Source organism: Mesoplodon densirostris, chromosome X (assembly GCF_025265405.1).
Source record: "Mesoplodon densirostris isolate mMesDen1 chromosome X, mMesDen1 primary haplotype, whole genome shotgun sequence".
NCBI classification, from domain to species: Eukaryota; Metazoa; Chordata; class Mammalia; order Artiodactyla; family Ziphiidae; genus Mesoplodon; species Mesoplodon densirostris.
In genome coordinates this window covers 56,016,691-56,042,489 of record NC_082681.1, presented here as the reverse complement: position 1 = coordinate 56,042,489, position 25,799 = coordinate 56,016,691, and the positions used below count along the sequence as shown (strand labels likewise).

General features: G+C 38.8%; 1 pseudogene; it reads left to right on the top strand.

Annotated features, from left to right (window-relative positions):
- The first annotated feature begins 6,488 nt into the window (after positions 1-6,488).
- LOC132481600 (ferritin light chain-like) lies at positions 6,489-7,035 on the top strand (annotated as a pseudogene).
- Positions 7,036-25,799: the final 18,764 nt, after the last annotated feature.

Sequence of the window (25,799 nt, the reverse complement as noted above, 5' to 3'; positions counted from 1 at the left end):
TAGAAAAAGAATTTTCCTGTCAAAAAAGCTAACGACCACCCTCAATTGCTTGAGGACATTTTACAGTTTATTTTAATAAATTGCCTCACATTTCCCTTTCCTATGAAAAGAGGAAAAATTATATCTCTAATTCTATGTGGGCCTTTGATTTTCAGCACATGGAGGACTGGGCTTCAATAATTGAGTCCATGCCTCTGCTCTTTTCCCTTGAATATATAGGTGCTTGATCATCACTGAATCGCTTAAACACAAAATAGTGACTGACACATAGTAGCCCCGTCCAAATTTCTTAGACTTGCATAGACAAGAAACTACCAGGTCATCACAGGAATTATTATTTTCTCCCTGAAGCCACTGTGAAACACAATGGCTGAACAGTATAAACTCAGGCATCTCTGTTTCCTCCAGACCCCAAAGCAAGCCTTTGTGATGACCAACCCCCGACATGTAAAACAAGAAACAAGGACCAAACATTACCTAATAGCAGACACAATATCCCTTCCACTTTGAAAATAATCAATAGATATAAAAACTTTATGATTTCTCATATTTAGTTTACTACTAGATTATATTTTGGTCTAGTACTTCTTCCTGCACAGAAATCCATATAACTAACATATTGAGAATTAACATATAGAATTAAACCATTTCACTTTACAAGCATATTTATTGTTTGGTTGAACATGTTACAGACCACAGTTAAGTCTAGTTTTTACGATTTATTGCTTAACTTAATAAATGTGTTTTCCCCAAATTTATTACAAACTCCAAGTGTCAGTGACTGAAGATGCTATGTAACACTTCTGTATTCCCATTGTATAATTTATCCCAGCATTGACACCGTATCCTGCACTGCTTCTTCAAAAACAAAACATGTTTGCTATGATTCTAACCAAATAGTGTCTAGACATCAAAAGAAAAGTTTTCTCTAATCTTTCCACCTTTTCAAATACCCAGAGAATTTACTGGAGATGCAGAGAAGAAAACGAGATCAAAGTTTTAACATTTTTTAAAACTATATGCTCCCATTTCTTGACAGATAAAGAGACAGTGAATAAGATCTGCATCCTGTGATCAATAGAAATGTAGAGGTTTGAGTTTTATTATTTTTCTCTTGCTTGCCTTTAAAAAATAAATAGCACTTGCCAATGACTTCATTACACCCAGCACTTCAAGGTAAACATAACAAAATTCTACTTTTCTGGCACACTGTGATGGCATGGTCTTCTTGGTAAGTAAAAGATGACATTGAATTAAAGAACTTATTTCTTTATAGGAACTCAGTTATAGCCTTCTCTGGTATTTTCCCGAATCAAATCCAGGACTACATCTTGTGTTAAAATTCTCATATACTCCCTTGGCACAGAGGTAAAGAAAGGCTTCTCTGCCTCCCTCTTTGATTTTCCTCTTCAACCAGGTTAAAATCCAACCCAGGATTTTTAACAAACACAGCTGTATATAAAACACAATTGCTAGAAGACAACAGAATTCTTAACTTGAATAACAATTTTAAAAAAACAACTTCTCGAATACCCAAATGCTGCCAAGTTCTCCAATCTTCTGAAGCCACTCTTTTCATGTAATATCCAATTATAAAATGATGAAAATCACCATTACATATACAATGAAAACTCTGGCACCCTCCCTAAAATCCAAGGATTCCTGGGGTGGGGGTTTGTGGCTGCAGATGTGAAATCTCATCCCCAAATACATCCCTCACTGATTCTCGATCCCCTTATCATCATATGTCTGAAAGCTGTTGACCTCTTATCTCCCCTACTTTGTGGCCCTCCATCCCCCCTGCCCCATCTAGCACTCTTCCTCCTTGATTCACCGAAGTGCCACTAACACATGGAGTATGGAGTTCAAGGAAGTCATGTGGAATCAAACGAAGCCAAAACGAGGTATGGAATTAAACTGGAGAAATAAATGAATGTATGTAGCAAAACAGAAACAGACTCACAGATATAGAAAACTAGTGGTTACCAGCTGAGGGAGGGAAGCGGGGAGGGACAAAGGTAGGTGATTAAGAGATACAAACTACTATGTATAAAATAAATAAAATAAATACAGGGATGTATTGTACAGCACAAGGAATATAGCCAATATTTTATAATAACTTTAACTTGAGTATAACCTATAAAACTTTCGAATCACCATGTTGTATATCTGAAGCTAATATAATACTGTAAATCAACTATGCTTCAATTTAAAAATTTTTTAATTAAAAAAATAATAAAATGTTGCACCAAGAAAAAAACAAACAAACAGGAGAAATGTCAAACCAATAAGCCCAAAAGTGACAATGAAGACAGAGGTGTAGCTCAGAAAATATAAGAGAGATGGTCTCTGCCTTCACAGAATATATATACAGTCTATTGGGGCATTTTGAAACATACTTGAGCACCACTTACGCTTAAGCTGGGGCCTTTGTTATACACTTAATGTCTTTCCATGATGGTGTTTTTTCCTTTAATGAACCCAATGATCAGAGATCTGTCAAAGTAAATAGGAAGCCAGAGAGTAACCAGGTAGCTAGTGGTGTGTTTTATAATTGGCCAGGTGATTGAAGACCTGTCTTGAGTGAATAACTGGACAGGAAGTGTCCAGGGAGGGATAATGTTTTCAGAGGATCTGACTGAGGGGAAGCTGTATTTTCCATTGTCTTAATACTTGCCAATCAGTACACATCTGTCAGTAAGAAGAGAGTTTGTTCAGCCCGTTCAGTGCACCTGTGTGATCATATTCTAATTCCCAATCAGAGTTCACTTGCTCTAGAGGAAGCCATTTCCAAATGAAGTGTTACTATTTCATCCTCCTGGTTTTATTCCTTGGTTTTTAGAGCCAAAGAAGTGCTGCTCAAAGGGTAAAATTTTCTGAAATATCCAGTGACCTGAAAATTCAAATAAGTGCTGGATCCTAATTATAAATAGAAAGAGTGGTAAAGAAAGTACATCTGAACACTGGATGATAGAAACATGTAATCAGAGTTGGTAATAGAGATGTAGAAATCGGCGAGACTATCAAAAAAGAATCTTCCAGGCCCCCCTGTAGTCTACTTAGATATTTCAGTATTTGACCTTGAAACAACTTCTGGCAAGTTGGATGGCATAATTTCCTAGAATATCATAGTGAATAAATCCATTAGCCCAATGACCCTCACTTGGCATTTTCAAAGATATTTACTGCCCATAGTGATAAGGTTTCGAACACTAAAAGCTGCCTGGCTGATGAAAATCCTGTTTGAAAAAAAAAAATCTAAGTAGATTTCACACAGGAGTTCCACCAAATACACTCACGTACCCATACTATTAAAGTGCATTAAGGTCTCAGGATATCATGGGTATTACAAATTCTATTTCTTCTACGAAATTATTTTTAATCCAGCAAAAATGTTTTGAGACCTACTATGTACAAGGCATATGCTAGGTGCTTAGGGGAGCATAGAGAGGAATAAGAGAGTCCCTGCTTCCTTCTAGTAACAGATAAGACAATTAGGCAAATAACTAAATACTAGAGATACAAATACCCCACTGGGAGAGCTCAGGGAAAGAAGCAATTGATTCTTCGTTTTTAAATTAATTAATTAACTAACTTATTTATTTATTTTTGGCTGCGTTGGGTCTTTGTTGCTGCGTGCGGCCTTTCGCTAGTTGCAGCAAGCAGGGGCTTCTCTTCATTGCGGTGCACGGGCTTCTCATTGTGGTAGCTTCTCTTGTTGCAGAGCAAGAGTTCTAGGCTCACAGACTTCAGTAGTTGTGGCTCACGGGCTCAGTAGTTGTGGCTTCTGGGCTCTAGAGCATAGGCTCAGTAGTTGTGGCACACGGGCTTAGTTGCTCTGCGGCAGGTAGGATCTTCCCAGACCAGGAATCGAACCCGTGTCCCCTGCATTGGCAGGCAGATTCTTAACCACTGTGCCACCAGGGAAGTCCCAAAGCAATTGATTCTGACCAACAGGATTAGGGGAGGCTTAATTGAGGTGAGACTGATTCATAGAAACCAAATTAAGCCACATCCTTTGTGGAATCAAACTTAAAACCACATTCTTTAGCTGGATTTAATACATGGTGGGAAACCTGTTTAAAGATTATCCTACAAAGGGAGAAATGTTATTAATGAAACAAAAGAGTTTTCAGCCATGTCATCACAAATCACACAACCTAAAATGCTATCACTGAATAATATCTGTCCTCATGGGAACTGCAACGTCTTAAAAAAGTATATTTAATTCAAGAAGGACAACGTCATGACTCTTAGTTGTAGAAAGACATTTTGAACAGCGGCTAACAGAGCAGGAGGACATAAATATTCTATCGCTAGAAAGATATTCTGTAGAGTAGAACAGGAGTAGTTTGCTTGGCTTAAACATGCCTGTGATGCACTCTTCTCCCAAGACTGTCAATTATTTTGCTCTTATTCCACAAATACCTAGTAGGCCTTTGATTACTAATGTACAGTTGTCCCTCAGTATCCACAGGGGATTGGGGACCCCCACCCCCACCCCACGGTTACCAAAATCAGAGGATGCTCAAGTCCTTTATATAAAATAGCATAGTGGGACTTTCCTGGTGGCACAGTGGTTAAGAATCCACCTGCCAATGCAGGGGACACGGGTTCGATCGCTGGTCTGGGAAGTTCCCACATGCCATGGAGCAACTAAGCCCATGTGCCACAACTACCGAGCCTGCGCTCTAGAGCCCGTGAGCCACAACTACTGAGCCTGTGTGCCACAACTACTGAAGCCCAAACACCTAGAGCCTGTGCTCCACAAGAGAAGCCACCATAATGAGAAGCCTGCGCAGCAATGAAGACCCAATGCAGCCAAAAATAAATAAATAAAATAAACAAATTTATTTTAAAAAATAGCATGGTATTTGCATATAACCTATGCACATTCTCCTGTACACTTTAAATCATCTCTAGATTACTTATAATAGCTAATACAATGTAAATGCTATGTAAATAGTTGTAAATACAATGTAAAATCTATGTAAATACTTGCCAGTGTATAGCAAATTCAAGTTTTGCTTTTTGGAACTTTCTGGAATGTTTTTCTCTGAATATTTTTCATCCACTTTTGGTTGAATCCACAGATTTGGAAACTGTGGATAAGGAGGGCTAACTGTAAGCATGCATTTTAATCCCAGAAAGGAAACTGTTTGAAGAACAGCACTAATCTTTGAACTCCTTGAGGGCAGGGACTATATGCTGGTTAGCATAGATCAATATGGCAGTGCTTGATGACCCCTTAGGTAAACTGACAAAATTGCAAATTCACAAAACTGTCAAAACCCACAATTCTAAGTACCAGCAAAGCAAAATGGACTCTTGTCAGTTAACTCTTACACATCCTACCAGACTTGCAAATTTAAATATTATAGCCATATTTTTCAAAATAAAAGAAAGCCAGTAGAAAAATTATGGAAGAATCCACATAAAGTAATCTGATATATACCATGGGCCTATATTTTCAGTTTAACCACAGGTATTTGATCAGAATGAAGTAGAAAGCTAGATGATCAAGGATCTGTTTAAATTTTTTTAAAATCATATCAGAAATATTTTAATAATAAATATGATGAGAGAATGCAGAACATTTTTCGAGTAGGTCAAAACTAGAGCACAAATGAATTTAGGAACAAAATCTAATGAAATGAGTATATCTTGACTTTGTTAAATTTATTGGAAGTCTTTTGTAGTTCAAGTATTTAGAAATACTTCCTGTTTAGTAAAATTTTAATCATTTTATTCATTTGAGAACTGTTTACTAAACAGCTACTTAGTACTAGGCATTGGGTGTACAGTAGTGACCAAGACAGGCACTGTCCATCTTTTTGAAGCCAGGGCCAGCTTATCCATTAGGCATGGTGAACACAGTGCCTAGGACCCACAATAATTTTTAGGGATCTACAAAATATTTTAATTTACTTTAGGATGAGAAGGAAAAAAATGAATATAATCCTGGCTGGATTGTATTAGTCTTTATACTAATGCAGTCATAAAATATAATTTTAATATTTGTTATGGAGAAAGAGGCCCACAAAGGCAAAATTTGCTAGGATGGGCCTATGGAGAGTTTACGTTCTATTAAAAGAGAATGGTTAATAATTACATAAAGTAGAAGACTGTAAAAAGTGCTGAGATCAGGGTAAATGCAGGGCACGATGGGAACCCATCTTGAGAGGTCATGGAAAGTTTCTCAAAAGCCTCAACAGAAACATGAAAGATGATAAGAGTAGGAAAGGAAATGCACAGGAGCAAGAATATGCATAGATCTGAACAGTGTGCTCTGCACTCCTGGGGATCTGTCTCTTGCTTCAACAGTGTTTGGATGGAACAGAGGCAGGGACAGCCCCTTCCTCCAGCCTCCGATCACCCTCCAACCTTTTTTCCAGTGGTAACCTTCAGAACCAGCAACTCAGCTATCCTCAGCCTCGAGGACAAGCCAACATTATTTTTTGAACTTAACTCCTTATTACCCTTCAACCATGAGCTCCCAGATTCATCAGAATTATTCCGTTGAGGTGGAGGCCGCAATCGACTGCCTAACCAACATGCATCTGTGTGCCTCCTGCACTTACCTCTCTCTGGGCTCCTATTTCCACCAGGACGATGTGGCTCTGGAGACCACTTTTTCCATGAATTGGCCGAGGAGAAGCTCAAGGGTGCCCAGCATCTCTTGAAAATGCAAAACCAGCACGGCGGCCGTGCCTTCCTCCAAGACGTGCAGAAGCCTCCCGAAATGAGCGGAGTAAAACCCAGGACGCTATGGAAGTCATCCTGCTTGTGGAGAAGAACCTGAACCAGGTGCTTTTGGACCTGCATGCCCTGGGTTCTGCCCGCGCAGACCCACAGCTCTGTGACTTCCTGGAGAGCCGCTTCCTGCAGGAGCAGGTGAAACTCATCAAGAAGATGGGCGACCACCTGACCAACCTCTGCAGGCTGGCTGGTCCGCAGGCGGTGCTGGGCGAGTATCTCTTTGAAAGGCTCACCCTCGAGCACAAACAGGAGTCTCTGAAGTCCAGCAGCCTCTGAGGAGCCCCTCTGGTGTCAGAGCTTCTGCCTGAAGCCCCGCTCTGCAGCCACTAGGCAGCTTTGTAACCGCCCTGGACCCCTCTCCCAAGCCTTGGACCAAATGGAAACAATAACGCCTTTTGCAGAAGAAAAAAAAAAAAATGTACACAGGTCTGAAAGTAAGAGAGGTGACCGTGAGTGGGAAGAAGGCCAAGTACCTCCATAAGTTTAGAGCAGTGGTTCTCAACTCAGGGCAATCTTGCCTCCCAGAAGACATTTGGTAATTCCTGGAGACATTTTTGGCTGTCACAACAGGAAGGGGGTGTTACTGGCATCTAGTGGGTAGAGGGCAGGGATGCTGCTAAACATCTTACAATGCACAGGACAGCCCTCCACAACAAAGAATGATCCTGCCCCAAATGTCAACAGTATGAAGGTTGGGAAACTGTTAAAGAATTAGAACTGGAGCTTTTAAAATTTTAGTCTTTGCCAATTTGATAGCTAGAGATAGTATCTTGCTGCTTAGATTTACATTTCCTTGGTTACTAGTGAGCATAAATGTTTAAAATGTTTAAATATATTTATTAGCTATGTATTTCTTCTTTAATATGTTTTCTGTTTGTGCCCTTTGGAGATTTTTCAACTGGTTATTGATTTGTTGCTTAGTGTCCTGGAAGAACTCTTTATATATTACAGATAGAAACCTGTGTGTCATTTATGTTGCAAATATTTCTCCTACCTTATCATTTTCCATGACATTTTATTTTTTTCTGTGCAGTTTTTTTTATGCAGTCAAATCCATTATTCTCATCTTTTCACATTTTCTGCCTTTATGCTACAAAAGCCGTTTTCAACCCAAATTGCATAAACTGATTACTTTAATAAAATGTGATAAACAGTATAGTAGAATGGTATGTCCCATACCAACAGTGTGGAGGCACACAAAAAATAGCTAATTAAAATGGGCAGAAGGAGCAGAATTAATTAATTTATTTTTATTATGCTATGTATCCTAAGTGCCTAGAAAAGTGCCTGGCACATAATAGGCTACCAAGAAACATTTGCTAAATGTTGAATAAATTAATAAGTGGTATTTAATTGGTGATATAGTTGCAGTTTATGAAACAGTATAAAATATTCATCCTTGCAAACGTTCTTTGTGGAATTGGAAAATGAGTAGAAGAGATCATATGTTTTTGCTTTTCTCCTAGTTTATCCCCTTCAAAGCTATGTCTGAATTTAGGGCTTCCAGGCTCTAAGTCAGCCTAGGAATATGCATCAGGCTTAGGGCTGATCCAGATGACTTTGAAGATATCTATGCATCTCCAGATCCTCTTCTCAAACCAAATTGACTTTTGTTTTTGTTTTGAAAGGAAAGTATTATTATCCTTTCCCCCAGATACATACACACACACACACACATACATTTTAAGTAAAAAGTGAAAGCTCCTCTGAACCCCATCCCACTTCCCAGAGGTTAGATGCATCCTTCCATTTTTTAAATGTGCTTGTGATAGGCATGAATTTGTTCCTGATTGCTTTGGTACAAGAAATAGCACATTTTTTGGTTTTGTTTTTTAAATTAAGTCCAACTTAGTTCTGAGCTCTCATATTCCTAGTTGACAGGGCACTCACTCACCATCAGTCATTCTTGGAGCTTCCACCCCTATCAGCTTTTATAGGAATCTCAGAGCTTACTAAGTCACAAGAAAATGAGAGAGAATGGCTAATCCTTAATATCTGGTGGATACCATCATTACTGATGATTCTGCTACCCAATGATGCCATTGAATTCTGATTCTCTGCCATCTGCCAGGTGCCAGTGCTCTGTAGAGTATATGGCAGGAAGCAAGAAGACAGACCTGCCTTTAAGCCATGGTTTCTCCATGCCTCCACTGACTCTACGATTTACCCCAGGGGATCCTCACTGTCCTCTCAAGGCAAGACCGAGGATATTTTTTGATCAGTCCCCAGCATATACCTCCCACCAACAGTAGTATTGCCACCTCCCTGACCACAGTCTTAAGGAACCTCTTCCTATCCAGCAATAACCACTCACCAAATTGACAGCAAGTATAAACTTCTATCCACCCTTGCCCTGTAGGGCAACTCAAGACTTTACCAACAAAGACCTGGACAGGTGTTATTGTTTGGGTTTTCTTGGAGTGGTTTTGGTTTGTGTGTTTTCCTGCTAGGGCTGCTCCTAATAAAGAAAGAAAAGAAGGAAGGAAGGAAAGAAAGGAGGGAAGGAAAGATAGATGGCTGGATGGATGGATGAAGGGAAGGAAGAAGGAAACAGCTGTTAATTTTACTTACCCTTCCACCTCCCATCCCCCAGAAAAAGATTGATTCCTAGAAAAGCAAAATAGGTTTAATACTCCAGGAGCTGTACTCAATGTGAGGAAGATCTTAGGAAGACTCTGAAATAAAGAGCATCTTTAATAATTCTCATGTAACACATTTAAAATTTATTCAAAGGAAGAACTCAGAAGGTAGCAAAATATTTCCATCCACTAGGCCCTCTAGATATAAAGCTCACTAATTTTAACAGGTCATCACACCCGTTTCTCTTTCCTCCCGCATGTTGGCAGTGACCCAGATGCTTTTTGATTGCTGAATAGGATAAGATCGTGTGACCTGCCAGGAGGTTTTTAATCAATGAAAAAAGAGCAGCAGGCACAAATGTCTGGAGTTCATCAAGCACTGGAGCAGAAACTTAAGATTTGATCAGAGTGGATTTCCACTTAAAATGACAACATCAAGCTACTGTATTATTGGAAAACCATTACAAGTTAGGATGAAGTAGAACACGGACTACTTTAGGGAGAGTATACTCTAGAGTCCTTTAGCAATGTGTAAAAAAGTTATTTTATATTATCTTCCCAAAGCTTTGCTTTTCTGAAAATACTCAGTTGCGGTCCTCTTTAACATGAATTAAAATATTTTTCCAGGGCCTCCCTGGTGGCGCAGTGGTTAAGAGTCCGCCTGCCGATGCAGGGGATACGGGTTCGTGCCCCGGTCTGGGAGGATCCCATATGCCGCGGAGCGGCTGGGCCCGTGAGCCATGGCCGCTGGGCCTGCGCATCCGGAGCCTGTGCTCCGCAACGGGAGAGGCCACAACAGTGAGAGGCCCGCATACCGCAAAAAGAAAAAACAAAAAACAAAATAAAATATTTTTCCAGAATGTTCTGACACTAATTTTTTTAATCAAACATTGGGATAGTTTTGCAACCCTAGAGTATCATGATCACACTGCCATTTCCATGATCCATTTCCATGCCAGTTCCATGATCACACTGCCATTTATTTTATCTTTTTCTTAATATTATTTATTTAGCTGTGTCAGGTCTTAGTTGCGGCACGTGGGATCTTCGTTGCTCTGTGTGGGATCTTTTAGTTGCAGCATGCAGGATCTTTAGTTGTGGCATGTGGGATCTAGTTCCCTGACCAGGGATCAAACCCAGGCCCCCTGCATTGAGAGCACAGAGTCTTAACCACTGGACCACTAGGGAAGTCCCCACACTGCCATTTAGATTGTCTGCTGTTGAGCATTGCACCAAAAGTTAGATTGGAAAAGCTGTGGGAAATATTTTGCCACCTTAAGGGAAGAGAGGCCTTATTTATATTAGTTAGCATGTTACAAAGATTGTGTAAAAGAAATTGTTAAACATTAGATGACATATAAATAATCAGTCTTCTCATCTTTGAAGGAGTTGAAAGAATGTCACCAAACACACACATACACACACACTCAAATCTCTCTGAGGAATAAGTACTTGCCAATACCCATGTGCAATCACAGCAACATTCTTTTCCCTGTTTAGAAGTGGGAGCAGACTACCTCAAGACCTATTTTTTTCTTATTTTTCTCTTTTTTTAAATGGAAGTATAGTTGATTTACAATTTTGTGTTAGCTTCAGGTGTACAGCAAAGTGATTCAGATATACATATATATATTCTTTTTCAGATTCTTTTCCATAATAGGTTATTACAAGATATTGAATATAGTTCCCTGCGCTATACAGTAGGACCTGTTTATCTATTTTATATATAGTAGTGTGTGTCTGTTAATCCCAAATTCCAATTTATCCTTCCCTCCCCTCCCCTCCCCTTTCCCCTTTGGTAACCATAAGTTTGTTTTCTATGTCTGTGAGCTCAAGACCTATTCTTAAGGGCAATTACTCACAATAGATGAGCTCCCTTACCCCGTTTTCACTAAATAGTTATAAGTTTTAGTAAGTTAAGTTAATTTTAGTAAGTTAATTCATCTCTCTGGATCTTTGTCTCCCCATCTAGAAAATGCGGATAATAATAAACTACACTATCTACTAGTCCATGAAGCTTATGAAAGGCTGAAATAAGCTGATGTATATACAAGTTATTCACAAAATATAAAGGTTTGGTTTCACCTATTTCACATTCATTTAGCCAGGAAGTATACTAGATGCTCAAGAGATAAAAATGAAATCAACAGAGTCACTGTTCTCATGGGTCTTTATAACACAAGGTGTTCAATCGGCGGACCTATTTCAGCCCCTAATATTATGGTAGTCACTGTGCTAAGTGAGGGGGTTAATGAAGATGAAAACCAATGTTAAATATAACATTCCAGGGCTTCCCTGGTGGCGCAGTGGTTGAGAGCCCACCTGCCGATGCAGGGGACACGGGTTCGTGCCCTGGTCCGGGAGGATCCCACATGCCGCAGAGTGGCTGGGTCCATAAGCCATGGCCACTGAGTGTCCGGAGCCTGTGCTTCGCAATGGGAGAGGCCACAACAGTGAGAGGCCTGCGTACCGCAAGAAAAAAATATATATATATATATATGTATAACATTGCAAATCAATTATACTTCAATTTAAAAAAAAAAAAGGAAAAAAGAAAAGCAGGGTCCTTACCTTCAAGAAGCACACAGTCTATGCAAGAGGCATGCCCATAAACCAACAACTACAAAATAGCACAGTTAGTGCCATGCAGAAAAAAAAGCACAAAAGAGGAAAGGCTCCCATGCATTTCTAATCATTTCTAATGTTCTCTGCCTGTGATTAGGAGATGCTGCCACCCTGTCATCAGTACTGATCCAGCTCTTTTGACTTGAACAGTTGTGTTCCCCATATGTGTGGGTAACTGAGAAAGAAATTAGCATGCTTTATACTCCATTATCCGTTTTACAGTTAAAAAAAACAGAAATATTTATTACAATAGATTAAGCACCAACATTAAAGAATGAAGCAGATAGTCATCCAAGGCAACTTTTTAAACTTTTTAAAAAGACATTAGCTCCTAAGTTCAATTTGTTATATTTCTCACTAATGGTGAACAAGCACTAAGGGCAGGTCCATATTTTCGGCATTGTAGTCCTCAAAATCAAAATATCTGTTTATGTTTGGAAAAACATCTTAGAATTGCTCTTATTAATTACATAATTTAATCTTACTTGAAATATTTAAGCAAAATAAACTTAAAATTCCCACTAGAAACATATAAGATTCACCAAAGGAAACTTCTGCTCTAAGCACTTAACTGATGTGAGATATTGTTGTGTATGAGCTCTTTTTGTGTTTTTAATAAAGTATCAAGTCTTCCCAAGATAACCTCCCATGGGAGCTGGGAAATTTATTTTTAAAGGGTGTAATTTTTTTCTTTAATATGCTGCTATAACTCTAGGACAGCAGTCTCTCTCTGGGAAAAGAAAAAGGCATTCCAGTGGGTTGCCATCTGTATAGCCCCATTCCAAATGATGGAAACAAGCTGGTTCAGAGGCTGAATGACAAATATTATGAATTTTGAACAAATCTAAACCTGCCATTCTCCTCAGCTCGGATGCTCAAGAAATAATTTAAAACATTTATAATTTAATAATAATTTAAATAATAATAATTTAAAACATTATAATTTATAACCATGTCATTGCACACCTTGAGAGGTGTTTTGATTTCAGGGATTACAATTACCTGAGAAACACAGAACCATTTGCCTTGCAGAAGCTATTTAGATTTGAAGACCTCTTTGTCACAGCCCTGAAACTTCATCTTACATCATCCCCCGACGTGAACTGACTATTATGCAGTTTGGATCTGCATTGAGAGCTGCAGGCATGTTTTACTGACAAGTCTTGCAGACAGCATTAGTATGATAGGCTATGGCATATACAGGAACTTTTGAGAAGAGAGGTTAAATCCTAGAGGGGAAAGAGTTTGGGGAACAAGTGATTTAGTAACAGGAAGAAATCAGTTAACCAGCAAAGCAGCAGGACTGAACAGGTATTTAGCTCTTTAGGGAAACATGCAACTATGTATCAAGGTCAAGGAAAAGCATGAGATCAATTACAGTAGATATTTACAGACACTTAATATTTGATGATGCTGATATTTAAAGAGAAAGGACAAGGAATTCATTGTTTCTGTGTGCCATTAATTTATAAACATTCTGTATTTAAAAATAAACTTTTTCACAGAAATAATGTCCTTTTATCATCTTTCTTTTTTGAAACATATTTATTGTTTGTTTTGTTTTCAATAATTGAACTATATCAGAGCACACCATTTAAAATGCTTCTTCATTTAACCCCAAAGTAATTAAATCAGCAAAATGCATGTATTATGAATAACTTTATCAATCAATGTCAGCATTTCAAATGTTTGAAATTGTTCGGTAATATCCAAGATAATGATTTCAGAAATACAGTGGAGGCATCATGATTCTTAATGTGTATTATGACATTTAGGAAATGTTAAGGAGAAAAAAAAAAGGAAAATGAGCTATTAAATGCATGCATGTCAGTTTCATGAAGTGGTTCAAGATTAGCATTTTATTCAGAATAAACTAATTTTATTATTATTTTATAATCCTCAGACCAATAGACCAGTCTTTACTTCAGAAATGTTCATATAACATTTTTCTAATTTAAAGTTTACCTATGTGAAGAATAATATTTGTAACAATTACAAGTTTCATCTAATTTACCTTGCTTACAAGTAATAGCCTCAAAATATTTCTTGCCTTCAGTGGCTTGTTTCTTCCAAGACTTTAGTTATCAAAGTTTTAAATTGTTCCTTGGGATACGTGAGGATAATTAGATCACTACCCTCAAAATCTGCATTCAGTGGCAGTGATTTTATTTCAAGTTTTGAAAGAAGTAAAACAATAGTTATCTTATTAGAAGTTCATTGGATAGAACTTTATCAAAAAAAACACTTGTTTCAGGGGCCATTTTATCTTTTATTAGAAGCCTAATAGATTCATTCTAAACTCCAAAAAGCATAAATCCCTTTCCAAATTCTCAAATATGTTTGTAAGAAAAAAGGTTTTTTTATGTCAAATTGGTTTCAACTATTAAATCCTTATTTTAGAAAATTCCCTCCTCTGTCTTTTATATACAATTACATATTGTAAAGATGATATATATAGTAATCTTTGTATATATTTGTGTATCATCTTTGTATACACTGTGTTATTATTATAAACTTGGGATGTCAAGGATATTGTCAGTCTTTAAGGTACTTTGCTCATCTCTTGAATAAAAAAGTGAAACAGGCTTATATTATTTCATTATCATCCCCTTTTTTTCTATTTCTGTACTTAATATGAATCATTCATTCAATAACCTTTTTTGCTAAACACTGTGGGTAACACAAAAGAAGTGTAATGTATAGTCTTTACCCTCAAAGGCACACACATCTTCTAGGAAGTCAAGACGCATACACCGTTAAGGAGAAAAAATAAAGATTAAGTGCCAATACAGCAGGAATTACAATAGAAATTTAAAGAAAGGTGAGATTCATCTTCACTGAAGTGCATGTAGAAGGTTTCATAGAGGTGATAGGACTGGGTCTTAAAGGATATTGGATTAAGTTGAAATGAGGGGAGAGGGTATGCACAAGGAAGAGTAAAGAAACAAAAGAATGAACATGACCAGGAAACAGTGAATGGAGACTGATTAACATAAGTGGGAAGATCTTGATGAGCAGTAGGGAAAGATAAGTTGGAAATAAATTTTGGAGGGACTCAAATACTAAAGGGGAGATTTGGGGCTTGGCTAACCATGGGAATTGGGTAGGAAGGGTGAGTACAAAAGGCCTAGGGAAGGAAGCATCAATAGGGCTTTCGTCCATTCATTCTAACAAGCATTTGTTGAGTACTGTTTAGTTGGTAGAATATTTGGGGGACTAAAGATTCCAGAATGGCTTCAAGCCTTTGAGATTTCAAAAACAAGTGTTTATAGTTAATAGAAACTTTACTATACCTTCTGGTCCCTTTAAAAATAAGATTCCAGCCCCCAGAAGTTGCTTGAGCCACATAAGAAGGAGGGGGAAACAGATGAACCAAATTTGTGTAATTAGTTCCTGAACTGACCTTTAATTCCGTTGTGCTTTTCCTTGCTTTAGAATCCTTCAGTTTCCAAACCTTTCTGTCTCCAGCTCCTTTCCTGCCTCACCTCTCCAACTTCCCAGACCCTAGTTAGTTATTTTCTTTCTAGATGCTGTTCCAACTTGGAGGTTTAGATCACTTTAGGCAAAGCCTAAGACATCTTTCCTTTTCTGGTTTGCACTGGGAAAAACTGGCTCAGAGAAAAATTAGGAAGTTCAGGAAGAAAAACAATTGAGGTAGGAGAAAGGTGATCAATTTGACTATGATTCTATTGACTTGGTAATGATGGTGGGATTCACTATCATATGTGTGATTCCTGATAGACAGTTGGAAATATCAAATTGGAAATTAAGGTAGGAAACAAGGTTGGAATGCAGATTTGGAAGTCTTCACCAATGGCAATTTAAGGTCTCAAAAAGGCACTGAAGAGTGTGCCCTTCTCCTTACCCCAGAGTGGGCATCAGTGCTGAGGAGAGAGGTCTATGGTGTTATTCATGGTCAACTGATATCAATGTGTTGAGTCTTATTAAGTCCTTGCAACAGCTCTATGAGGTAGGAAGGTGAGATAGATTATATATCATTTCCCATTAGGATTTTTTTTCTAATTAGATTAAGAATTTTATTCATACTAAGATTTATATACATATTTATTCCAGACCGATTTCTTCTAAGGCCCTACGCACATAGACCAATCCTTTATCGCCATGACTGGTCTAATTATTCCTAAAATTAGCTGACACTGCTGTCTTTCCTATCAGCATGTGCAGTCTTGCTCTCACAAATAACTGTGATTAGAAAAATTGCATATGTTAAAAGAAGGCCAGCTTGAGGAAATTTGGTGTATAACAGATCCTCTAGTCAGCTAAAAATAAAGCAAATATGTAAGGGAAAGCTTTAAAGAGAAAAGGGCTTGTTATTCTTTGAAGAATATGTTTTGAAACCATTGGTAACTGTGCCTGGAAAAACAATAGACTGTGAAAATATCTGCCTTTTTATTCTTTATTTACTAATTTTCTACTGAACATACTACACTGTATTCAAGCTCTTCTCTTTCTTCTAAATCATTTTGTTATATACCGTCAAGAGGAGTCATAAATATAAATCCCAGAGGATGGGAGAACATTCACTAACTATAAGACATGGGTGGGAAATTGGAAATATAGAGGATTCTTATTCACTCCTTTGGATCACTGGATCATAGAATTGAAAGGAATTTGAAAAAAAATTAGTTTAGGCACCTTTGTTTTAAAGAAGAAACCCCAACGCAGAGAGATTGTGAAAAGCTTAAGGTCCTACAGCTGGTAAATGGTAGAGTGCTCATTCCATGGCACCACACTGCTGATACTAATCCCTACACCTTGACTAAATGAATGAATCCAAAAGTAAATTTTGAGCTCTTACTATATGGTATGTGTTGAAGGGGAAGCTAAAGTTTAAAAGAAAAGGGTTTTACCCTTGGAATGGGAGAAAATCTTTGCAAATGAAGCAACCAACAAGGGATTAATCTCCAAAATATACAAGCAGCTCAGGCAGCTCAATATCAAAAAAAAAAAACAAACAACCCAGTCAAAGAATGGGTGGAAGATCTAGATAGACATTTCTCCAAAGAAGACATACAGATGGCCATGATGCACATGAAAAGATGCTCAACATCACTAATAATTAAAGAAATGCAAATCTAAACTGCAATGAGGTATCACCTCATGCTGGTCAGAATGGCCATCATCAAAAAATCTACAAACAATAAATGCTGGAGAGGGTGTGGAGAAAAGGGAACCCTCTTGCACTGTTGGTGGGAATGTAAATTGATACAGCCACTATGGAGAACAGTATGGAGGTCCCTTAAAAATCTAAAAACAGACCTACCATATGACCCAGCAATCCCACTACTGGGCATATACCCTGAGAAAACCATAACTCAAAAAGATACTTTCACCCAATGTTCATTGCAGCATTATTTACAATAGCTAAGACATGGAAGCAACTTAAATGTCCACCAACAGATGAATGGATAAAGAAGATGTGGCATATATATACAATGGAATATTACTCAGCCATAAAAAAGGAACAAAATAATGCCATTTGCAGCAACATGGATGGACCTAGAGATTGTCATACTAAGTAAAGTAAGTCAGACAGAGAAAGACAAATAGCATATTATATCGCTTATATGTGGAATCTAAAAAAAGGGTACAGGGGGCTTCCCTGGTGGCGCAGTGGTTGGGAGTCCGCCTGCCGGTGCAGGGGACACGGGTTCGTGCCCCGGTTTGGGGGGATCCCACATGCCGCGGACCGGCTGGGTCCGTGCGCCATGGCCGCTGGGCCTGCGCGTCCAGAGCCTGTGCTCCGCAACGGGAGAGGCCACAGCAGTGGGAAGCCCGCGTACCACAAAAAAATAAAAAATAAAAAAAAGGGTACAAATGAACTTATTTACAAAACAGAAGTAGAGTCGCAGATGTAGAAAACAAAATCATGGTTACCAGGGGGTAAGGGGTGTAGGGATAAATTGGGAGATTGGAATTGACATATACACACTACTACATATAAAATAGATAACAAATGAGGACTTACTGTATAGCATAGGGAACTCTACTCAATATTCTGTAATGGCCTATATGGGAAAAGAATCTAAAAAAGAGTGGATATATGTATATGTACAACTGATTCACTTTGCTGTACACCTGAAACTAATATAGCATTTTAAATCAACTACACTCCAAATAAAATTTTAAAAAAACCAACAACAACAAAAAAAATTTTTTTAAAGGCTTGGGGCTTCCCTGGTGGCACAGTGGTTGAGAGTCCGCCTGCTGATGCAGGGGACACGGGTTTGTGTCCCAGTCCAGCAAGATCCCACATGCCGCGGAGTGGCTGGGCCCGTGAGCCATGGCCGCTGAGCCTGCGTGGCTGGAGCCTGTGCTCCGCAACAGGAGAGGCCACAGCAGTGAGAGGCCTGCATACGGCAAAAAAAAAAAAAAAAAAAAAAGGCTTTTACCAACGTATATGTCCATGGACAGATGAATGGATAAAGAAGATGTGGTATGTGTGTGTGTGTGTGTGTGTGTGTATATATATATATATATACACACACATATATATATAATGGAATACTACTCAGTCATAAGAAAGAATGAAATAATGCCATTTGCAGCAACACGGATAGACCCGGAGATTATCATACTAAGTGAAGTAAGTCAAAAAGAGAAAGACAAACACCATATGATATCATTTATATGAGGAATCTAAAATATGACACAAATAAATTTATCTATGAAACAGAAACAGACTCACACACATAGAGAACAGACTTGTGGTTGCCAAGGGGGAGGGGAGGTGTGGGAGGGACGGATTGGGAGTTTAGGATTAGCAGAAGCAAACTATTATCTAGAGAATGGATAAACAACAAGGTCCTACTATATAGCTCAGGGAACTATATTCAATATCCTGTAATAAACCATATTGGAAAAGAATATGGAAAAGAATATATATATATATATATATATATATATATATATATATATATATATATATATATGAATCACTTTGCTATGCACCATAAACTGACACATTGTAAATCAACTATACTTCAATAAAATAATTTTAAAAAAATTAAAGGGCTTTAAATTTGAAGACACTGACCCTGTTGCCAGGAGCTTTGAAATTGATGTGAGGTCAGCATACAAGTGGCAGTTAACAAGTACTATCAGAATGAATTTATAATCAAATGTTCAATGGTGGCAGGGCATTGACTGGGAAGAGAAATTGGAATTGGATAGAGCAGAGTAGAGAAGCATCTCTTATGCTCCAAAGCTACAAGACAGGTCTCTGCAGAGTCATTCTTTGACAAGGTCATGTGTCACCACCAACATACCAGGAGTAAAAAGGCACTCTGTAGTCACCTTTGTCACAGGGTACATATAGAAAGTTGATGAAAGTTAAAATTTGCTGAGGAATTTTATATCCTTGCCCCCCAAATAAACTGTATTTTCTCTTACTGTGAAATTATTAAAATTCCTGCCAAAGCATTAAAAAGCAGTTTCCTCCACTTTAAGATCTTCCATCTCACTAACATATGATAAATATTATAGTCTCCTTTTTATGTCAAACAGCACGTAACTCCAGAAAAATGTAGAGTAAGCTTTGAGCAGAAGTCCTCATTGAAGTAGAAGCATTCAGTGCCCCAAATTGCTTTAAATTAATGGTTACTACCAAAAGGCTAAGATACAAATTTATACTTAGCAAATGGTTTGAGGCATCCAAAAGAGGAAAACAAAAAAATGGGCAAGTAATATTACTCTTTGGTTTTACTTATTTACAATAATATCATTATACTGCAGATATTAAACCCACAAATATATATAACCTGCTTCAAGGAAAAATTACATCACCTATAGAGGAATTTTAAAATGCATGTTTCATTGCCATTGGATCAGTTTTTAGTATAAATATATACTTTTTTGTCTCTACATTTTTGTATGCATTTTTCACTGCTGGGTTTCCCCAGGGCATGTAATTACACTGACACATAGTAGGCACTCAATAAATATCTGTTGCATTTTTCTAGATCAGGCCCTTTTCTCTCTCTAAATGTAATAACATTTAACCTCAATTGTTGCTTAGGCCACAAGGGCTACACAAATAGACTAACAACAATTTGAAAACATACTTTCAAAGTCATTACATAAACAATGCTAAAATTAGATACAGTTCTGTGAAGAAAAGCCATTTCTCTTCTTCCTTTGGAAAATTAAGGACTAAAACTGGTGAGATCTTTCAGAGTCTCAGTGTGAGTTCGAATAACAAAAAAAGAAAAAAGAACGAAAAAGAAAAAAAGCAAGTCAGCACGACACAGAATAAGAGGATCAGAAACTACTTTTATCACTATAAAAAAGTGAATAAATGGAGCAAAAATAGGGTAAATAGTGTACCCCAACAACAGAAAACTGAAATTGTATAAGGCTGCTGCCAGCTGATATTCCTTACCTACTTGGCTTGAAACAAATTAGAGGCAGGAGAGTTAAATGAGTTGGTGTCACAGAACCAAACTTGGGTCTGCTTACCCATGCACAGTAAAGCCAATCTACTGACACTGGGTTGTGATGAAGGAAAGTGCAGCATTTACTGCAGGGCACCAAGCAAGGAGTCCAGCTAGTGCTCAAAAAGCCCAAACTCCCCAATGGATTTCAGGAAAACATTTTTAAAGGCCAGGTGAAAGAGGGGAGTCTCAGGATGTGTGATCAGTTCGTGCACGATTCTCTGATTGGATGATGGTGAGGTAACAGGACGGTGTCATGGGGTTAAAATTATCAATCCTTAGGCTCCAGTAGGGCTGGGGGGCTATGTGCTCAAGGTCACTGTGTAGTTAGCCTCTTCCATTTGGTGGGGGGTTTAGCATCTGTAAAATAACCCAGGAAATGTGCATCAGATACTGTTATCTAGGTATAACAGTAAGGAGAAGAGCTAAAGCAGAGGCTGTGGGGAGCAGTCTGTCCCAGGAAGGTCCCATAGGGTCCTGCTTGGTTACACTGGCTTTGGAGTCAGACCAGGATATGCATTCCAGTTCTGCATCTTAACAAAAGTGAGACTTTCAGGGTTACTGTGACATTAGAGACAATTTAAATAAATAGCAGCTCTCAATAAGTATAGCTTTTTCAGTTTTTTAAGTTATAATTAGTGTTTCAATTGTGGACAACCATGCTGAATTTAGTCCTAATAAGGCAATTTTTCTGCCTAAAACAAATACCCACACCATTGGCACTATGAACATGCCAGTAAAACCTTGTTGAAATATTTTTAAGCAAAAAATTTTTATCACACTAATAATATCCCTCGAGTCAGTCCAGACAAAAATTGTTGCTAAAGTCCAATCAATTGTTAAAAAAAAAACATGAAATGACTGCCTACTACGTGACATGCTATGCCAGGCACTGAGTCTACCACAATGAGTAAAGCTTAATCCTTGCCCTTAGGGGAGTGAGTGGACGAAGAGTGCTGTAAACATTTATAAAAGGAGTAATGAGGAGTTCCATTGTTTTCAACTCAACATGTCATGTGGCAGAAAAAAACTTGGGATCTAATGGGTCTAAATATCCTTGGTCCCACTTCCCATAATCCTGCTAACCACAACTGGAGATTTCAAGTAGGTCACCACTAAAATATGGGCCATCTAAACTCACTGAAAACAATCACAATTAGAAAGAAAACAGAGTCCATATATCAAATTATGAAATCAATCACTCTTGAAAAAGTAAGAGCTAACAGAAATTTAACATTTTATAGAGTATACAATTTACCAAGCACTTTCCTTTCTATAATCTCATTCGACCCATAGCTGATAAATTCATGAGCTAAGCAGCTATTCTTTGACACATTTTATAGGTAAGGAAACTAAGATTTCAAAAAGTGAAGCAAAGAATTTGAATCGGTGTGACACACTGAAAAATAAGAACAGGTGCCCTTGAGGCCTGGAAAAAGAAATGCCCAAAAGATAGAAATCAGGTGGGATCAAATTAAAAAAAGGAAGGGAAGAAGGGAGGGAGAGAAAGAAAGCAAGGAGGGAAGGAAGGAAGAAAAGAGGGAGGGAGGGAGGAAGTGGAAGAAGGAAGGAAGGAGAAAGAAAGAAAGAAAGGAAGGAAGGAAGGAAGAGGGAGGGAAGGAGGGAGGGAGGAAGGAAGGAGGAAGGAAGGAAGGAAGGAAAGGAAGGAAGGAAGAAAAAGAAAGAAGAAAGAAAGGAAGAAAGACTTACTTGACTTGTGGTATGGTCTGTATGTTTGTGTCCCCCAAATCCATATGTTGAAATCCTAATGCCCAATGTGATGATATTAGGAGTTGGGGCTTCTGGGAAGTGCTTATGTCATGAGGGTGAAACCCCCATGAATGGAATTAGTGTCCTTATAAAAGAGGCCCTGCAGAGCTCCCCTAGACCCTTCCACCACGTGAGGACACGGCAAGAAGTTGGCAGTCTGAGACCCGGAAGAGGGCCCTCACGCAACCATGCTGGCACCTTGATCTTGGACTTCCAACCTCTAGAACTTTGAGAAATAAATTTCTGTTGTTTATAAGACTGCTAATCTGTGGTATTTTGTTATGGCAGCCCAAATAGACTAAGAGAATTTATCAGGAAAATTAAACACAATAATTGACATATCTTCCTCCATATCTGAGAGACAGTTCAAACTCAAGATATTCAAACTTCAACTCCTGGGCTTCTCCCCAAAGCTACTCTACCTGCAGCCTTCTTCATCTCAGTGAATGGCAATTTCATCTTTCCAGTTGTTCAGGCCAATAAAAACGTTGAAATTATTTTTTTAAAAATTCTTTATTGAAATAAGTGTATTTATGGGCTTCCCCGGTGGCACATTGGTTAAGAATCTGCCTGCCAATACAGGGGACGCAGGTTCGAGCCCTGGTCCGGGAAGATCCCACATGCTGTGGAGCAACTAAGCCCATGCACCGCAACTTACTGAGCCTGCACTCTAGAGCCCGTGAGCCACAACTACTGAGCCTGTATGCCACAACTACTGAAACCCGTGCACCTAGAGCCCATGCTCCGCAACAAGAGAAGCCACCACAATGAGAAGCCTGCACACTGCAATGAACAGTAGTCCCCACTCGCTGCAACTACAGGAAGCCCACACACAACAATAAAGACCCAATGCAGTCAAAAGTAAATAAACAAATTAAATTTAAAAAAAGAAAAGAAATAAGTGTATTTATTAGCCATCTAACGTTTAAGAATTTTCACAAATCAAGCAATTGTATGTAACCAACCTGAGATCAAGAAACAGAACCGAGAGTTCCCTGAGTGGCCTAGAGGTTAGGATTCTGGGCTTTCACTGTCATGACCTGAGTTCAAACCCTGATCAGGGAACTGAGATCCTGAAAGCTGTGTGGGAAAGAAAGAAAGAAAAGAAAGAGAGAAAGAGAGAGAGAGAGAGAGAGAGAGAGAGAGAAAGAAAGAGAAAGAAAGAGAGGAAAAGAGAAAGAAAGAGAGAGAAAGTGAGAAAGAGAAAGAGAGAAAGAAAGAGAAAGAAAGGAAGAGAGAGAGAAAGAAGGAAGGAAAGGGAGGAGATTGGCTCAAGATGGTGGAGTAGAAGGATGTGTGCTCACTCCCTCTTGCGAGAGAACTGGAATAACAACTAACTGCTGAACAATCATCGACAGGAAGACACTGGAACTCACCAAAAAAGATACCCCACATCCAAAGACAAAGCGGAAGCCACAGTGAGACGGTAAGAGGGGCACAATCACAATAAAATCAAATCCCATAACTGGTGGGTGGGTGACTCACAAACTGGAGAACACTTATACCACAGAAGTTCACCCACGGGAGTGAAGGTTCTGAGCCCCACATCAGGCTTCCCAACCTGGGGGTCTGGCAACGGGAAGAGGAATTCCTAGAGAATCAGACTTTGAAGCCTAGTGGTATTTGATTGCAGGACTTCAACAGGACTCGGGGGAAACAGAGACTCTCCACTCTTGGAGGGCATACACAAAGTAGTGTGTGCATCAGAACCCAGGGGAAGGAGCAGTGACCCCACAGGAGACTGAACCAGACCTACCTGCTAGTGTTGGAGGGTCTCCTGCAGAGGCAGGGGGTGGCTGTGGCTCACTGCAGGGACAAGGACACTGGCAACAGAAGTTCTGGGAAGTATTCCTTGGCGTGAGCCCTCCTAGTGTCCACCTTTAGCCCCACCAAAGAGCTGGGTAGGCTCCAGTGCTGGGTCATCTCAAGCCAAACAACCAACAGGGAGGGAACCCTGCCTCACCCATCAGTAAATAAGTGGATTAAAGTTGTACTGCACTCTGCCCACCAGAGCAACACCTAGCTCTACCAACCACCAGTCCCTCCCATCAGGAAGCTGGCACAAGCCTCCTAGATAGACTCATCCACCAGAGGGCAGACAGCAGAAGCAGCCTATGGATAAAAAACCACATTCACAGAAAGATAGACAAGATGAAAAGGCAGAGGGCTATGAACCAGATGAAGGAACAAGATAAAACCGCAGAAAAACAACTAAATGAAGTGGAGATAGGCAACCTTCCAGAAAAAGAATTCAGAATAATGATAGTGAAGATGATGCAGGACCTCGGAAAAAGAATGGAGGCAAAGATCAAGAAGATGCAAGAAATGTTTAACAAAGACCTAGAAGAATTAAAGAACAAAGACCTAGAAGAATTGAAGAACAAACAAACAGAGATGAACAATACAATAACTGAAATGAAAAATACACTAGAATGAATCAATAGCAGAATAACTGAGGCAGACGGACAGCTAAGTGAACTGGAAGACAGAAGGGTGGAATTCACAGCTGCAGAACAGAATAAAGAAAGAAGAATGAAAAGAAATGAAGACAGCCTAAGAGACCTCTGGGACAACATTAAATGCAACAACATTTGCATTATAGGGATCCCAGAAGAAGAAGAGAGAGACAAAGGACCCGAGAAAATATTTGAAGAGATTATAGTCGAAAACTTCCCTAACATTGGAAAGGAAATAGCCACCCAAGTCCAGAAAGTGCAGAGAGTCCCAGGCAGGATAAACCCAAAGAGAAACACACCAAGATACATCATAACCAAATTGACAAAAATTAAAGACAAAGAGAAATTACTGAAAGCAACAAGTGAAAAATGACAAATAACATACAAGGGAACTCCCATAAAGTTAACAGCTGATTTCTCAACAGAAATTCTACAAGCCAGAAGGGAATGGCATGATATATTTAATGTGATGAAAGGGAAGAACCTACAACCAAGATTACTCTACCCGGCAAGGATCTCATTCAGATTCAAGGGAGAAATCAAAAGCTTTACAGACAAGCAAAAGCTAAGAGAATTCAGCACCACCAAACCAGCTCTACAACAAATGCTAAGGGAACTTCTCTAAGTGGGAAACACAAGAGAAGACAAGGACCTACAAAAACAAACCCATAACAATTAGGAAAATGGTAATAGGAACATACATATTGCTAATTACCTTAAATGTGAATGGATTAAATGCTCCAACCAAAAGACACAGGCTCGCTGAATGCATACAAAAACAAGACCCATATATATGCTGTCTACAAGAGACCCACTTCAGACCTAGGGACACATACAGACTGAAAGTGAGGGGATGAAAACATATATTCCATGCAAATGGAAATCAAAAGAAAGCTGGAGTAGCAATACTCATATCAGATAAAATAGACTTTAAAATAAAGAATGTTACAGGAGACAAGGGAGGACACTACATAATGATCAAGGGATCAATCCAAGAAGAAGATATAACAGTTATAAATATATATGCACCCAACATAGGAGAACCTAAATATATAAGGCAACTGCTAACAGCCATAAAAGAGGAAATCGACAGTACACAATAATAGTAGTAGACTTTAACACCTCACTTACATCAATGGACAGATCATCCAGACAGA